The sequence below is a fragment of the Wyeomyia smithii genome, chromosome 3, assembly GCF_029784165.1.
Source record: "Wyeomyia smithii strain HCP4-BCI-WySm-NY-G18 chromosome 3, ASM2978416v1, whole genome shotgun sequence".
Classification (NCBI taxonomy): Eukaryota; Metazoa; Arthropoda; class Insecta; order Diptera; family Culicidae; genus Wyeomyia; species Wyeomyia smithii.
This window is the reverse complement of record NC_073696.1, coordinates 166546245-166565297: the sequence shown is the minus strand read 5'-3', so window position 1 is coordinate 166565297 and position 19053 is coordinate 166546245. Positions and strand designations below refer to the sequence as shown.

The 19053-nt window shown below is 40.3% G+C and overlaps 1 protein-coding gene across 3 annotated transcripts in view; it reads right to left on the bottom strand.

Annotated features, from left to right (window-relative positions):
* Positions 1–18812, bottom strand: part of LOC129732477 (uncharacterized protein CG43427) — a 219100-nt gene extending 200288 nt beyond the window's left edge. For 2 of the 3 annotated variants that reach the window (XM_055693385.1, XM_055693388.1), the window contains exon 1: positions 18676–18812. The gene's annotated coding sequence lies outside the window, so the exon portion shown is untranslated. Of the gene's footprint in view, positions 1–17932; positions 18044–18675 lie in introns of those variants that run through there. The other variant, XM_055693387.1, reaches the window with a different exon arrangement.
* Positions 18813–19053: the final 241 nt, after the last annotated feature.

The following is a 19053-nucleotide window of genomic DNA, read 5'->3' as shown; positions in this document are numbered from 1 at the left end:
TAAAAAGATATGAAGACTATCAGTACTTTCGAACTGTTATTTTACAAGGAATAGTGAAGTTTTGAATCTAAGATAAAAACGACGTTCAGCAACCAGTGCGGGTGAAACCGGGACCCCTTGGGGGTAACACCGGCACCTAAGTTTGTTCATGAATTTACTCGAATTAAATGAACCAATTTGAATTCGGAAACCGTCAAATGAGAGATCTTAGATTTCTGCACGTTATTGTTGAATTTGGTTGTTGTCGGTTAGCTGGTTCTGGAAGGATTGCCAGAACAAGTTTCGGTGAACATTATGTATAAACAATAAAAACAAAACTCGGCAAACCTATCATATAGCGCCTTATATCATATTTATAACTAGTTTCATCGAAGCCAGGATCACATTGACCACATCGGAGCTTATATCAAATACCACCGGGGAAGCGGTCAGTTTTGTGACTTTTTTTTTTTTTTTTTTTTTTAAAGGTGGCGGGGAAATCTGCAAACAGACACCTGAGAAGAGAACTCAGGGTGTGGGGATGAGACTAGGGGAGAGATGCTGGGGTAGTTACACTCCCCCAGACACCTACTTATCCCTGTCCCGACCCACTAAAACCCCTCCAGTCTCCAGCCCTGGTCTTCCCGGAACGACTGTTAAGTATTACGTCGGGAAGTGGCTTTTGTGCGTGATGCACCCTCTTTACTCTTATAACCTCCTAGCTAACTACCTGGAGACTGGTAATTAGCTACCACTGGCGTGTTGGTGGTTGACCCGCCACACACGTTGCAGCTCCAGAACAATCTGAGAGGCGGCCGCACAGACCGCGTTCCAGATGTCCGGGTCGTCGCACATCCTCCGGACTAGATTGTCCGGAGTAGTGCCAGGCCCGCTCACAGCCATCATGTTGCTCCGCGCTCTTACGAAACGGGGGCATACGAAGAAGACGTGCTCAGCAGTCTCCTCCTCCTCCACGCACTCGGGACACATGGGGGACACCGCGTGTCCGAACCTGTGCAGATATTGCCTGAAACAACCATGGCCTGACAGGATTTGTGTCAGGTGGAAGTTCACTTCGCCATGTCGTCTCCCGACCCAGCCGGATATCTCCGGTATGAGTCGGTGCGTCCATCTGCCCTTTGTGGAATTAGACCATTCCCTCTGCCAACGGAGCATCGAGAATGACCTTCTGGTACCTCGTATGCCCCTTGTGTCACGTTGGTCGAAACACTCTCTGTCCTCCTTGATGGCGATGCTGATAGGCATCATGCCGGACAAGACACATATTGCATCGTATGACACCGTACGATACGCACTCGCAACTCTCAGGCACATGAGCCTGTAGGTACTTTCCAGTTTGCCACGGTAACTGTTAGTACCTAGCGCTCTGGACCACACTGGCCCACCATACCTAAGTATGGACGAAACCACGCTGGCAAGAAGTCTTCGCTTGCTGCCATAAACCGCTGAGCTATTGGACATCATACGAGATAGTGCTGCAATAGCCGATGAGGCCCTCTTACAGGCATAGTCGACGTGACTCCCGAACGTGAGCTTGTCGTCCACCATAACCCCCAAGAGCTTCAGGGATCGCTTCGAGGTGATGGTGCAGTCTCCGACTCTGACCACCGCCTGTTGCTCCGATTTACGGTTGTTCACAACCATGACCTCCGTCTTATGATGCGCGAGCTCCAGTTTCCTGGAGCGCATCCAGTCCTCGACCTTGCGTATACAGTGCGCGGCCGTCAACTCGACCTCCTCGATAGACTCGCCGTAAACCTCCAGCGTTATGTCGTCTGCAAAGCCGACGATCACAACCCCTACAGGGAACTTGAGTTTTAACACTCCGTCATACATGACATTCCACAACACCGGGCCCAGGATAGAACCTTGCGGAACTCCTGCGGTAATTGGGACGCACTTCTGACCCTCCTCTGTGTCGTAAACAAGTACTCGATTCTGGAAATAATTTTCCAGAATCTTGTACAGCGACACCGGTACATGGATGCTCCTGAGCGCGAGCGCTATGGAGTCCCAACTGGCACTATTGAACGCATTCTTCACGTCGAGCGTGACGATTGCGCAGTAGCGTATTCCCCTTCTCTTGCGCTGGATTGCTACCTCCGCCGTCTTGATGACGGAAGAGATTGCGTCCAGCGTGGACCTGCCCTTCCGGAAGCCGAACTGGTTACTTGCCAGACCGTGTACACCCTCCGTGTACCTCACCAGTCTGTTGAGGATGATCCTCTCAAGCACCTTGCCCGCGGTGTCCAGCAGGCAGATAGGCCTATATGCCGATGGGTCCCCTGGCGGTTTCCCAGCCTTCGGCAATAAGACCAGTCTCTGCCGCTTCCACCTGTCCGGAAAGAGACAGTCATCCAGGCACCTCTGCATGACTGCTCTGAACAGCCCGGGGGCCGTTTTTATCGCCAGCCTGATCGCCAGGTTCGGGATACCATCCGGTCCCGGTGCCTTGCTCACCTTTAGGGATTTGGCGATCACGATGAGTTCCTCATTCGTAACCCTTGCCTCCTCCCCTGCCTCGACACGGCTGTCGTCGCTCACGGATTGGATGCTCAGCAGGTTGGCCGACCATCTCTGGTCTATGTCTGAGATACTGGAACGTCGGACGTGAGACTCGACCGCCGGAGGCCAAGGACTTGGCTCGTGGCGTGGAAAGAGTCCCTCGATGATACGCTCCAGCATCGCTGGTGATCGCTCTGCAGGCGCCAGCGCGCCTTTAGTCTTGGCCATTACGATCCTGTAGGCGTCACCCCACGGATTTGTATTGGCACTCGCACATAGCCTATCGAAGCAGGCCCTCTTGCTGGCCTTTATCGCACTCTTTAGCATCGATCTTGCCGAACTGAATGCTGCGCGGCGCTCTGTCCTCTCTTCTTCGTTTCGCGCACGCTGCATCCTCCGTCTTGCACGGAGGCACGCACTGCGAAGGTTGGCTATCGCGTCCGTCCACCAGTAAACCGGTGGCTTTCCATTCCTAGGTTGGCGAGTCCTAGGCATGGTGGCGTCGCACGCCCGCGATAGCATAGCAACTAGTTGGTCAGCAGTCGGGCGAAGCCAACTGCCCCCCTCGCGCTCCCTTCTCATTGCCTCTTCGAATACCTCGGCATCAAAGTGCGATGTCTTCCACCCGCGAACGGTCGGAGTGTTGGCTCTACCCGTCGCTTGCCCCCTCTCGTTGTTGTCTACACTAAAACAGACCGCCTGGTGGTCGCTATTAGTGTAGCCATCGTCTACCCTCCAGTTCTTGATCAGTCCTGGGCTGGAGAACGTCACGTCGATGATCGACTCCGCACCATTTCTGCTAAATGTACTTTTGTTCCCAACGTTGGCCAGTTTTGTGACTTGATTCAGTACATTCGACACCTCTAATAACCCTTGGATTCACTTATAAATCACAGAAGAGCTTGAGTGCATGGTTCAAAATCGATTTATTGATTCATTTAGCAGCGAGGCATCGGCAAAAGATGAAAAATATGTGTCAGTAACATCCAACTAACCTGAAACCATGTCGGGGGTGACGGTCTTACCCCGTCAGCACACATTTTTAAAAAAGAGTATTTCTGCCAATTTATTGCTTCAATTTACCTCAGATCGAATTCTTCTGATTGCTAATAATACGAAAAATCATTTTTGTTTTTTTCAGATGAATAAAAGCTTAAGTTTCACTTCCAAAAATTTACATCCTTTTACGCATCGGCTGCTGTAGCTTGTGTTTTGTCTATTATTTTGACGTTTGACATTTCACGGTGGCTTTGATGTATCTTAAAATGTCTAAAATATCAAATACCAACACTCTACATATTCCGAAACACAGTTAATTAGTGTTTTCCAGTAAAACCCTAGGGGTGACGGTCTTACCATCAGTGCCGGGCTTACCCCCAGTACCCCTATTTGTTTCGAAACACTTTCGGGTTTTCATTGACCACACTTTCACATCACATCATGTGGTTTAAAGACGATTTACGTGAAAGGTACAAAGGAACAACCCTAGCCTTTAAAATATCAGGTTGTGATACTAAATGACATTTTTGAACAATGATTTTGCGATTGTGTTAATATACTTCCTTACACCCTTTACAAGCCCAAGTAACAATATAGGTTATATATAAGTTTTTCAATGCTAGATTACAACCAAAACATAAAACCTTCAATGCTATAACAATGACATAGACAATGACAATAGACAATGAATATTCAATCAAAATTTAATTCCTCTGAACGAAGGTGATGATCGAATAAATGCCATTATTTGTCCTATAAAGTAAAATGTATAGTTCAATCTATCATTTGATTTTCAAAGCTACCCTGTGGTATCGGTAATATTGTTTAAGAAAATGCTGATTTAGGACTGAATTTTATAATTTTGCATTATCCTCATTCAAGGCGACATGTTGTTTTCGGATAAACCTTCGAACGCACCCAAAATCCTTCATCATAACTGATTCTCTTAATTTGATCAGAACGTTGCATACATTGAACCAAACAGGCCTATTATGGTATTCATCTGCCTAAGTTACGATCCTCAAGTTTTATTTTAGCCACAATTATAGTCTGCAGATTTTGAGTTTCAATTGGCCATCAGAGCGACCATCATACAACATCATGCATTATGACGGTTGGCATAGGATACACATAAGAATACTTGCGGATCATATTTTATGGCTGATTTGATAGCCAATCTGTATCCAAAATATGAAAAAAGATTTTAGTGTAAGTTAACATAAAACGAAAATAAAACAATCCTAAGTCTTTGAAGCATTTTGCTGGGTGGCCACTCGAAATCGATTTTCGATTTCCCGGTTTTCCCGATGAAATTAATTAATATTTCCCGGTGTTTTAATTGAAAAACTATGAGAAAAACATCAATTTTCACATGTTTATTTATGTTTTTGCAAAAATAGTGACATGAAACATTGAAGAATATTTTTATTCCCAAGTCGTTGACAATCTTCGCCTTCTCGTGCTTTCTTGATTCCTTCTGCTTTTACTTTCTGCCAACCTGCTCTTGAGCTCACAATGCTTCTGAATAAGGGTGTCAATAAATTCAACCATCAAACTCGTCTTGCGTTAGGGCTTAGAAGTTTTGTTTTCTCGAAAAAAGTTTTCATGCAAAATTTGATCTCAGACTTTGGGAAGAAGAGCACATGAAATTGTCATAACTATTTTTTTTATGGCAAATGTCTTAGAAATGCACGAAACGTCGAGGTCTGTTATCTCGAACCAATATTTTTCCGATAAACTTCGACCCTGGGACTTTCGAGCTGGGCCCAATGGCATGCATGAGAGATTTCACAGACTCGTAAAATAAATTCAACCGACACTTTGAATAAACAATTTGAAAAAAAAATATTTAAATCAATCAGAGTAAAGCCCGACTTTTTCTGGTAATTTGCATGACAAACCATGGAAATTCCGAAATCCACGAAAAAAAAACGAGTGAAAAATCACAGCAAAAACTGTATAAAACGCAATTTGTATGTATTTCTGAACAAAATCATGACAGTTTTTAAGGAATTTGATTAATATGAGCTCCTTTTTCAAAACAGTGTACAACACATACTAACAAAATCGTCTTGAAAATTTCTTTCAAATCAAAAAATGCTCATGTTTTGTCATTTATTTCGCATTGAAATGCAGCCAACTTGATATATTCCATTGTTAAATATAAATGGAAATCGCTACGTTCCAAATTTTTAGGACAAAATACCACATTTACGATTTTGAAAAAAAAAAACATTTTTTTCTAGATATCTGACATGTCATTTTAATTTAAATGCTCTAGAATAATCTTCCTCCTTTTTGCGTAGCTAATGTTTGGTTTTGATACAGAAAAAAATTGAGAAATCTTTTACTAATAGCTCTTCAAGGTCAATTTTGGTTAATTTTGCAAAAAAAAACCAAAAGACGTATAGAGTTTGTGGAATTATTTGATATATATTCTCTTTTAAAAATGTCACTTGAAGGGCAATAATAATGCTTTTTCACAAAAATGTAAATCAAAACACCTACAATATAAATGTCCTGCTTGTGATTAAAATCATACTAAAAAATCAAGGTTCATTTTTTCTGCCGAACTTTTTCCGACCTCAGAAGAAGAACCTGGGTAGGTCTGTCTCGCGGTCGGACTCCAATGTCGAACACCATTCACAAGAACTTTCAATGCGCCTTCCGCGACGCTGATAGTGTCGTATACGATGTTTTGGGCAATCAAAGTTTCTTCCATCTGGTTCAAAACTGAGTAGTCCTTGTTCACATAAGAAGGGGGTAGGATATGCAAGATGAGAACGTACTACCATTTTTCTGACAAAATATGTTACGGAACAGCAAAATATATTTATTCGTCTGATCAAGCTTGTTTTTATTTAACGCTACGAGAACTACGAAGCCGCTCCTGTTTCTGGCTGAAGTCAACAACCAGCTTTTCCATAACTGGCAGAATCATGCTAATTAGGTCATCATGCAAAAAAAATACAGGTTTTCACGTTGACATTTCCTCAGAAATTGTGGAACAAATGAAACCTCAGACATGCAGGATCTTGATTTTCCCGGCGTAAAGCCTAATTTCCCGGCTTTCCCGTCTTTTTTCCCGGTGATTTGAAATTCCCGGCTTTTTCCCGCTTTTCCCGGTAGAGTGGCCACCCTGATTTTGATTGTTATTCGGGAAGATATTTTAAATCAAAACTGTTTTTTACAAGAGGTCAGGTAAGGTTCGTATATCACGTAACGCATAATTTGGCATTTTGGGGGCATATGGGGCCCCAACATAACTCAATTTTGCATGGTAGCCTCGCGCAGTGTAACGCTTCGCTGAATACCCAAGTCATAGTTCATAAGTTTTGCCTTTCTCCTTGAAAGGTATAGCAATCACTAGCAAAACCGAAAGTATAAAAGTGCTCCAAAGGGCCGAATGGCATATATCACTCGACTCAGCTCGACGAGCTGAGCATTTTCTGTATGTGTGTGTGTACGTGCAGATTTTTATTCTCACTTACTTTTCTCAGAGATGGCTGGTCCGATTTTCATTAAATTAATTGCAAATGAAAGGTCTTGTTGTCCCATAAGACCCTATTCAATTTTATTGTAATCGGATTTTTAGTTTAGAGGTTAAGTATCAAAATGTAAAAGTCATGAAACATCATTATCTCGAAAACTACACAATCGATTTGAACAATTGGTTTTGATTTCAAATAAACGGGCTACCTGGAATACCCTTAACTTTTGAATTTTATGAAGATTGAACTTGTGGTTCAAAAGTTATGAAAAGAAACGTGTTCTGAAGACTGTTTTATCTCACTCATGTTTCTCAGAGATGGCTGAACCGATTTTCATAAAATCAGTGTCAAATGGAAGGTCTAGTTGCCCCATAAGACCCTATTGATTTGTTTTGCAATCGGACTATTACTTTGCCTGTTATGTTTAAAAATGTGAAATCCAGCTATGAAAAGGAATATATTCCGAAGACAACCTGAACTCACTCACTTTTCTCAGAGATGGCTGATTTCCACAAAATTAGTGTCAATTAAGAAGTCTAGCTGCCTCATAACACCCTATTGAATTTTACTGTAATCGGACTGAAACTTCGTCTGTAATGAACCGAAATGTGAAAATCACGAAACTTAATTATCTCAGAAACTACACAACTGATTTTTTTTTTCTTCATCTATAAACACAACTGATTTGATCAATATTATTATCAGATGAGCGGGCTAGTTATAGGGTTAACTGATGAATTATGATTGAATACTTGGTTACAAAGTTTGGCTGCCCGATACGTTCCCATTTCATTTGATTATAATCGAACTTAAGCAAACGTTATGTATTGAATTGTTGATAAAATATCGAAAGTCTATTATCTCAAAGATTGCATGACTTATTTGAACATAACTAGTGTCATACGAACGAATCATCTCACAAACATACAAAAAACAAACTTCATAACAATTTGATATATGGCTCAAAATTTATGGAAAGAAAAGAAATTCAAAGACTATATAAAACTATACCTGCTTTGATCGATATATGTGGCCTCAACATAATTTAAATGTGGTATCGTACTATTTGAACGTTCCCAATTCATTGATTCCTTGCGATGTGTTTAATGTCTGCAAATGCGATGTGTTTAAAGTCTGCAAAGGCCATAGGATATGGTCAAAGTCAAATAACAAATCGTTTGAAATTATTGGTTTTATCGAAATGACAACATCCTTAACTTTTGGCTTCTGTACGTCACCTTAATTCTGAATATATTCATATTGGGTGGTATTCGGTCATTTTCAGCAGATTTTCTGGCATCAATCTGACACCGGAAATACCCATATTGGGAGGTATTTATTTATTAACCAAAATATGTTTTCCAGAAACTAAAAGTGGTCGTCTTGAAATTCAAAATGGTGTCCAGGGTCAATGTTTGGTTTCTATGCATCATCTCGATTAAGGAATTTACGCCTGTTTTCTATAAGTTGCCATTTAGCAATTCAAAATGATGCCCGAGGTCAATTGTTAGCTCATTGCATCATTCTGGTTCCAGAGATACTCATATTGGATGATATTTGTTTATTTTAAGCTGTTTTTCACCAACCGGAAGTTGCCATCTTGGATTTAAAAATGGTATTTAGGACAATTTCTGGCCTCTGAGTGTCATTCTGGTTGAAGAAACACTCATATTGGGTGTTATTCGATCATTTTCGGCTGTTTCCCAGGAACCGGAAGTCGCCAACCTAGAATCTAAAATGGGATCTGTGGTCGATTTCAGCTGATGTGTATCATTCTAGATCCGGAGATACTCATGTTAGACGGAAATCGGCCATTTTTGGCTTTTTTTCTAGAAACCAGAAGTTGCCATCCTACAACTTATGATAGTGTCTGAGGTCAATTTTTAGCTTCTTGCAACATTCTGGCTCCGGAGATACTCATATTGGGTGGTATTTGGTCACTTTCTGTCATCAGGGCGTGATTCTGGTTCCGACAACATTTATATTGAATGGTATTTGGTCATTTCCGGTTGTTTGCCAGACACTGGAAGTCACCATCTTAAAATTCAAGATTGTGTCTGTGATCAATTTCTAGCTTCTGTGCAGCTTTCTGGTTCCGGAGATACTCATATTTAATGAGGATCGGCCATTTCAGGCTGTTTACAGAAACCGAAACCGTTGCCATCTTACAATTCAAATTGTTGTCTGAAGTCGATTTGTGGCTCCAGTGCATCATTACGATTCCGGAAATACCCATATTGGGTGGTATTTGGTCGTTTATCGCTTTTTTCCGAAACCGGAAGTCGCCTAACAATTTCTGGATTTTGAACGTCATACTGGTTAAAGAAACACTCATGTTAGGTGGTATTTGGTCATATTTGTTACCACTAAAAATATTCACCTGCCAAATATGGTTCCATTTAGTTAATTAGTTCGCGAGATGTGCAGAAGTTTGTGCAGAAACAAGTGCTTCCAGAAGAGGGAAGGGCGTCGAACCATTATGGACATATTTGTTACCTCTAGAAACATTCACATACAAAATTTGGGTTTATTTTCTTGATTAGTTCTTGAGCTGTGCGAAATATGTTTTATTTGTATGGGACCCCTCACTTATAGAAAAGAAAGGGGTGTCAAACCATTATGCACAAATTTGTTACCTCTAAAAACATTCACCTGCCAAATTTGGTTCCATTTAGTTGGTTAGCTTTCGAGATGTGCAGAAATTTGTGTTTCATTTGTATGAAACCCCTCCCTTCCAGAGAAGGGAGGGATGTCGAACCATTATGGACATATTTGTTACCCTTAAAAATATTCACATGCTAAGTTTGGTTCCATTTACTCGGTTAGTTCTCGAGATGTGCAGAAATTTGTGTTTTATTTGTATGTAGTAGAGAAAGTAGTAAAATTTGGAAGTGACCACAAAATGGTGTGGTGCTGTTTTCTGATGCTGGTGTGGAACCCATTCATTTTATAACATAGACTATGAATACTAACGACTATGTAGATATTTTACGCAGCATGATGCTTCCGTATGCCAAAGAAAACATACCTTTTCGTTGGAGGGTAACGATCCTGAGCACACAGCGTTGAAAACTTGAAGATGATTTTCAGAGAAAAATATAAAATTGTTGGATTGGCCAGCACAGTCTCCTAACTTAAACCGTATCAAAAATCTATGGAAGATTGTTAAGTCCTACGTTGCAAAGCATCATCTAAAGAATGAAACAGATTTATGGAACGTCCTAAATGCGGCGTGAAATGCTAGCCCAGCTTCTACTCGTGAAAACTTGGTGGTAAACATACCACGAAGAACAAATATGGTTTAACAAAACAAAGGACAGGTCACGAAATATTGAAAGTGAGTTTTGTAACGTAAGAGGTCACTTTGCTAACGATATGTAGAGAAATAAAGCTTATTCGGAATGTTTTGAATATATATTTCAATAGTGTATTTATTTTTTCCTCTTTGAAAGTGGGTGTCTGCAGATCGTACTGACGGAACATAGCATCATATAACAACTAAAATCAGTGCGCAAATATGGAAAATTAACCGAAACTGCAGGTGTATTTATTACTTTCTCCATGACTGTATATGCGAAATTTGATGTGATAACTACTTTAAAAAACAACACCAGAAACTTATGTCAAATATCTATGGGGTTGCTACCTGACATGGATCTCCTACCCGTTGATTTTCGGAGTAGAAAGCAAGACGGAGGTGCGATATTTCATCGGCTTGCTTTCAAATTTCAGACGTTAAAAAATAATGTATTAAAACTTTGATCAAACGTATTTACCACCGGAATATAGATATAAACCGATTCAATCAAGTATATTTCTTTGACCTCCAGAATACCTACAGAACTATTGTAATGTTTTTTACAATAAGAGTAACTATATATTTCGACTTATCAGTTCGGTGGTTACAATGATTATGAAAAGAATTTTAATGTTTTTCACAATAAGAGTAACTATATATTTCGACTTACCAGTTCGGTGGTTACAATGACAATGAAAATAATTTTTCAAGTTGTCTCCGTACCATAGCTACAAATCATGGCCAACCTGGCAACATGCCTATGATGTTATGCCTATGGTACATTTCCCTTTTTTAGAAAAGATCGTAAGGTGCAAGCCAGGCCGGGAGTCTGCGCTGTCTTCCCTCTTGTCTCACATGCTCTGGAGAATTTCTGATCTTCTGGTAGTTTTCCTGCAACCAGGGTTTGCGGCACTTGAAGTTGGAATTCGTAAATGAGCAGCTCCAAAGGAAGTTGATTGTTATGTCCCAAGACAGCATCACTTTCACTTGGGAACCGTTGTCGTAGTTGGTTTGTATGTGTTCGAATGAGGCGCCCATTCTCAAGCAGCGCAGCGTAGTTAACAGAACCCTAGCGCTCGATTATTTGCCCAGGAACCCATTTGGTAGAATTGTTGTGATGAACCTGAGCGAAAATCAATGCTTCGGGATCGAAAGCTCTAGGCACCGCACCGTGTCGTTTGTTGAATTGAGCATTCTGTTTCTTGTTAACCATGGTTGGACTTGGAAGACACGGTTTTAACAGGTCCAAAGTTATCCGCAAAGGTCGACCTAAGAATAGATGTGCAGGAGTCTTGTTATCAGGAACGTTTCTGTTTGGCATCGACCGATAAACAGAAAGAAACGTTTGTAGATGCTGAAATGTTACTGCCTTTTCCCCTTCGACAAGTTTTTTTAGTCCTCTTTTTAGAGTATCGACGAAGCGTTCAGCTTGTCCATTTGATTGTGGATGGTACGGAACTATCGTCAGGTGCTGCATACCGTTTTCTTGACAGAAACGTTCAAATCGATCGCTAACGAATTGCGTACCATTGTCAGATACAAGAGTGCGGGTTTCCATATCTCGCGAATGTTTCTTGTAAAATCTCCAACGTCACAGTAGTGGTTGTGCTCCGGGTTTTGAATTATTCCGGCCATTTGAAATAAGCGTCGACCATGACAAGGTAGTAATAACCATCAACAGGACCAGCATAGGCAATATGGATCCTGTCCCATGGTTTGGTTGGTATTGGCCATGATTCGAGTGTAGTCTTGCGAGGCGATTTTGCTGCAACTGCACAGAAACGACCTGACGCACAAATGATTCAACTTCATCATCGATGTTGGGCCAATAAACGTAGCTTCTTGCTAGTGATTTCATTCGATCGATTCCAGGGTGTCCACGATGAAGTAATCGAATAATACGCTTGCGAAATCGTACAGGAACTACAACACGATCGCAAAACATAACACATCCTTGGGTAACTTGAAGACCATCTCGTCGGGAGAAGAACTGTTGAGCAGCAAGAGTACGGAGTTCGTTCGCAGTTTTTGGCCAGCCGTTATAGATGCAATTTATTACTTTTTGTAGGACAGGGTCCTCTTGGGTTTCCTTGGGGATCATATTCGATGTAACTGGCAAACACCAACGCGAGCGCTTCCTTATCAATTTGACTATAATTCGTTTCCACGGGCGTAAGCGACCTTGAAGCGTGTGCAATAGCTTTTATAGATCCATCAGGAAAGCGATGCAGAATTACGGCGCCTAAACCGTTCTTGGAGGCGTCTCCGGCCACAACGATTTCCTTGCTAGGATCGAAGTGCGTCAACAAAAGGTTGGAAACCAGTATAGACTTAAATCGATAAAACGACTTTTGGCAATCAGTGGTCCATTCCCAAACAGCATCTTTTTTAGTAGACGGTCAAGTGGTGCTCGGAGTTCCTTCATCTGGCGAACAAAACGTCCATAATAGTTTATCGCACTTAGATACGAACGTAGCTGCGACAAATTCGTTGGTGGTGACATTTCGGAAACAGCAATAGTTTTGGCTGGGTCTGGGCGGAGACCATGTTGGTCGACAATATGACCCAGAAACTTAATCTGCGAAAGAGAAAAACGACATTTTTCGATGCGCAGATGAAATCCAAATTCTTGAATTCGCTGAAGTACACTGTTTAAACTGCAATCATGTTCTTTCTGAGTCCTTCCAGCGATCAATATGTCGTCCAGGTATGGCTTCACATGGCGTTCCAGCAACCATACTATCAACTATTCTCTGAAACGCTCAAGGCGCAGATTTAACACCAGGTGGTAATCTATTATACTGGAACAAACCCTTGTGCGTGTTTATAGTGAGCAGCTTTCGAGATTCTTCAACTTCGACTTGGAGATAGGCATCCGAAAAATCGATACAGGAGAAGAAACGGCAGCCGGCTAGTTCAGCGAAAATATTATTTTTTATTTTAATTCATCTGACAAGTTATAGTCTTAATCAGTCTTGTCCACTTACTCATCTTTGTGCATTTATCAGCACATAAATCAATTTTTAGTAGGCATTGTGATGAGCAAGAAAAAAAGCACAACCTTATTGAGCGATGCTTTTGCGCATAGGGAGTGTAGAATATAACTACACACATGAGTAGGCGAGCCAAAGCTGCGTGCTGTTGAGTGAATTCACTGTGTCTGGGCTAAATTTATCATAGACCTGCACCGTGATAGTAAAAAAACTCAGTGAGCATAGCACAGTGAGTATAACGCAGAGCCCTACGTAAACGCTACAGAACAGGTTATTAAGAAAACAGTCAGAAACGTTTCCCCAGCTAGAATTTTCATTATAGTGCACTTATCAATGAGCAATACATGTGCGCTATCTACATTTTATCAGTTGCAATCGGGAAAGTCTCTCTGCGGGAGCTTTATGCGCTTCCTCTTTACAATACAAGCTTTCTGATGTTGCGTATTTTGCTTCCTTCACACAGTGTGCATTTGCTTTCAGCGCGTGAAAAAAATAATCAACTCATCCGTTTTTTTTCAACATGCTTCAGTGTTTTGTGCAAATTATATGAGCCTCTTTGTTACACACGATGAGTATGCCAAGACTGGTCTTAATTAATAAAAAAAATTAAATTACTTAAATTTAACAGGTATTAAAGAAGTTTAGCTGATAGCAGTTTCCGTTTGAAAATATTCGAAGAACATCCAAAATCAAACAATTGACTAGTTTTGTTGAAGGTACGGATTATTCTGGAGATTGGTTCAAAGTATCCAAAGACAGAGCGATGAAACGGCGTTATAAACATTTCATCCAGTGATCTGCGTTGATTTCGACCAGAAGCATTCAGGGAAAACTTGCTTAGAAGAGCCGGGCAGTCGATTTCACCAAGAATAACTTTAGCAGCAACCATTGCCTGCTGAATTTTTCTTCTATGTTCCAGAGAAGCAATCCTTAACAGATGACAACGGTGTTCATAAGGAGGTTCAGCCTGTCTGTTCAAGGAAGTCTACGAAGTGCGAAACGGACAAAACGCTTCTGCAGTCTCTCAATCCTATCAATCCAAGTTGTCTGGTATGGTGCCCACACTACAGCTGACGACTCCACAATCGATCTTACTAACGCCGAATATAACGATATCAGGCAATGGATATTAGTGAAATCTTTAGACACCTTCAAATATCGTCCGGATGCGGCAGTGGATGTCGATCTGACTCGAGTGCGCCATTGAGGCCGGTTGAGTAGTCACCACAAATGCGTACGGAGACATCGGATTTGCGAACCACGACTATAGGTGCAGCCCAATCGGAGAATTGGACTGGTGAGATGATACCGTTGTCTTGAAGTCTCTGAAGCTCTGCATCAACTTTCGGAAGGGCAGCGTAGGCAACAGGTCTCTTTGGGCAGTACACTGGTCGTGCATCTGGCTTCAAGTAGAGTGTCACTTTAGCTTGTTTGCAGCATCCAACTTCTGCATTGTTACCTTAGAGTTTTGCTGAATGGTGTGACTAACGAATTGAAGGAAACCGACCAGAGATCGAACAGCTCAATTGTTTTGATCCCGAGAACGTTGAGGTCCGGATTGTTTGCAACGAAGACTCGTCCTTCCTTCATCACGCCTTGGATGGTGATTTCGGTGATGCGCTCACGGCTGCGATTTCCGTTGAATCGATGACAGGCTTACCTATCGATTTCCAAGTGCACTCGGAGATGATGGTAATGTCGGAAGCACAATCGAGCTGCAGCGTTGCGTCGAAAATTAATTTTTTGATTTTCAAGAAAACAAGTTTAAAATTACCAATCCTTATTTAACACCTTTAGGTCTATTATGCACATATTATGAGCACGTTGTCCATGTTAAAACCTTATTTTTACTAACTTTATGGAGAAATTTCGATTTGTGCAGCAAGGGACTTCTACTCATAACTCTGGAATTTTTGTGATTTTCGAAATGGGATGTCGTGTGATGAAACTTAACAGTATTTGGCATCGTTTGCCATCAAAAACTCAAAAATGCAAAATTTTGAGTTGTGCCAGTGTTGCACGAGACCGACGATATGACGAAATAGAGTTTTACGAGGAACACTCCTCAAAATTAGTTTTCCGTCCATAACTTTTTCTGTAATCGTCGAAACAATTCAAGATGTTCTAAGATTTTGTTCATTCTGCTAAACCTCGCATTTTCGTAGAATATATTGGTTTGATATTTTTATTTGTTGTGAAGACATTTCTAGTTTTTTGTTGAAAATAGTCATATTTTGAGTACATATTTCACCAAAGGTTGCACATAGAAGCAAACCAGACTATATGCATTTGAAAGTTTGTCAAAATAACTGCATTACTCAAAAGAGTTCAACTGTTCCAGTTGTACCCAAAATGAGTTTTTTGTCCATAACTTTTTCTGTAATCTTCGAAACAATTCAAGATGTTCTAAGATTTGTACATAAAATCAATATTTCACAGTCAAATCTCAATTTTCACAGTCAAATCACGATTTTTCGAGTTTAGACCACTGTGCATATCTACAAATCATAGCCAACCTGGCAACATGCCTATGATGCTATGCCTATGGTACAACCACAGACTAACAGACGTAACACTGGAACCTAGCTCCATCGCCACAAAAAACGTTAATTTCAAATTTTCAGTCGAATAACACTCATCGCGCGAAAACGTCGCCTGGGGCGCTGTCATGCAATCTCATACATATTTTGTAGTTCCCCATTTGACACATGCAGTAACGCTGGCGCTGATGTTGAAATACATGACGCAGCGCGAACACGACAGCAGATGGTGCTAGTGTTACTAACGTAAAGTACTGGAATCATCCAAACGATGATTTTATTGAAAATTTCTTCGACGTGTTATGTCTGTTAGTCTGTGGTACAACTATCGATGGAATTCGGTGATTTCTGTAATTCGATAAAATTGTGTAAATTGTGCAGATTTGCCGCAAACCCAAAATTCTCAAAATTACTGCGATATTTTTTGAAAATACTTTACCAAATTTTTGAGATGTTAGTCTCGACAATTAGGTGCGTAGGATTCCATAACGAATCATTCAAATTGGTTGCTGTATTTCGATTACGTTTTGGACTTACGGCGTTTCCAGTGCGGGCTGGAAATAATTTTGCTAGTTCAGAAAATTAATTCATGGCCCGCAGACTACGCTTTAGACCCGAAGAAAATTCGCGTTTGCCTGGAGACCCTCCCTCCCAGGCCAGGTGACTTTGAGCGAGGTAGTAATTCTAAATATTCGGAAGATTTTATGAATTATCTGTTTATCTATTGCGATATCAAAAACATCAGCATATATATAGTTTCCGAGGCTGTCACGAGGCTGAAGACGAAGGAATATGATTTTAAAGGCTGGAATACACTCTTTGACCAAGCGTCAAATATTTGTCACTTTTTGACAGATAAAAATTTGGTCAAAGATAATTGTTTGTCACTCTTCAATTTTTACATGTGGCAAACACGGGCAAACAACAATCATGATGTCAAATAAGTTTGCCCATTATGTCAGAAGGTCAAATATTTGACCATTGGTCAAAGAGTGTACTACAGGCTTAAGATGTGAAAGAGAAATCCTATCAAAGATGTTTTGGATGTCAATAAGATCATTACAGCGCCATCGAAATTTGTTTGTCAAGTGATGGAATATGGCACAACCAACTGTATCGTAAAGGGGATAGACAATGAAAGAGTCGAGAACATGATGATTTATTATTTAGTACAAGACCAAATATACTGTATACAGTATACAGTGCTCCAACTTATTCCTTTATATATAGCTCGCATCGGAAAAAGCGATAATTCTCTTGCCGGTATGTGAGAATAGAAGCAGTCATTAAAAATCAGAAAATACTATATATTATAACTACAGTATAAGATTACGCTATTTGTCATTATATTAGAACGCTTCGTAAAATCTGATCTGATGTGAGTGAAGTCACACTTTTAAACGTGAATGTTTCCCTGCGTAGTCCGGCATTGTCTCATGGGCAATTCGTTTTAAAAATTACTACTTTGCCACATTCACATTTATTCTGTAATCATTACTTGAAATACAATTTCATACAATCAAAAAATCGTAGTTTTCAAAGTTGAGAAATGCAAAAAAAAAACATCAAATCAGTAGAAAACATTTTTTATACTAATAGGGTAAAAGTTTTGTCCTGTGCAATGATCCCGTATAAGAAGCGATTTGTCGATTTATTTACAAACAATAAATTTCATGCAAGTAAATTTCATGATCCAGAATGCTACTAGCACAGACTAACAGACATAACACTTCGAACAAATTTTCAATAAAATCATCGTTTGGATGATTGCAGTACTTCACGTTAGTAACACTAGCACCATCTGCTGTCGTGTTCGCGCTGCGTCTCGTATTTTGACATCAGCGCCAGCGTTACTGTATGTGTCAAATGGGTGACTACAAAATTTGTATGACAGCGCCCCACACGACGTTTTCGCGCGACGACTGCTATTCGATTGAAAATTTGAAATGAACGTTTTTTGTGGCGATGGAGCTGGGTTTCAGTGTTACGTCTGTTAGTCTGTGCTACTAGTATACAATAAATTTAGTCGGTGAGTAACACAAAATTTTGAGTAATCAAAAGTGTCTTCATTGACCGTCCATAGTTTTTTGATTACTGAATACTTACTCAACCTTCTCATTTGATCATTTCTTTTGCTTACACTTGAATTTCACCTGTACCATTCAATATTAGCGTTTACTGGAAAAATCAGTTTTTTATGGTGATTGTTATTTACATGTTGTAAGACATAAAAATGATGACCTGACGTGCATTCCAATTCAATAAATTTTTTAGTGTGCCCTGAACTAATTACTATTTTTGGTCATGTTCTTATCTGTCACATACAAATAAATATTCCATTCAAATCATTTTCGTGAAGCCTGTCTTCCTGCGGTTCAGAGACATTGAATCATTTTACTACACATGACAGCACGCAACAAGTGCTTCAACAGCGTTAAGAAGTCAAGTATAATACTCTTCAGCTGTTTCGCATTGGTATGTTGGTACGTATCTATATTAAATTACTCCATCACACTTTTTTGTTCAAGAAATAACAAAATAAATAGAACACAGATTTTCACTCTTCGTGAACAAACTTGGCAAAAAACGGATGAAAAGAACTAGCATTTAACGATCACCATTTTGATGGATCTGTCCAATTTTAGTAATACCATAAAAAGATAATTACGTCAACGTGCTTTGCCGTATTTGTAAATTTTTCTACAAGTTATTACACATGAAAAGGGTAGGTACAACACATTACTTTTGATATACATGTGTTATGTTACTACATGTCTATTCTGCAATATGAAGTGTTCTTTTGACACAGTTTCATAAACCTAACAGTTTTCTTTTATTGATTAACATACCATGAAATGCAAGCGCAACAAACCAACGCACACAATTCACTACATCACTCGGTGGTCCACGAAAAACTAAAATGCCAAGTCAAATGGAAAAGAATGTGAACAGAGAGAAAAACAAAAACAGGATTAGTGACGATAAGCAGGGTTGCGATCTTTTATTTTGCTGTTCCAATGGTAATTAAAAGCTCAGTTTAACAGATAGGTAGCGCTGATGAAAATTAATAAGGCAATCATCAAGACAGTTGGTGGTTGTAATTTTAAATATGCAAAACTAAAAACGACCGTGCGATTTCTGGATTTGAACATTCGAACTACACACTTTAAAAAAATTCGCCAAGTCTCGGCGTTATTTGTGCCGAGATTTAGACAGCCGAGTGATCG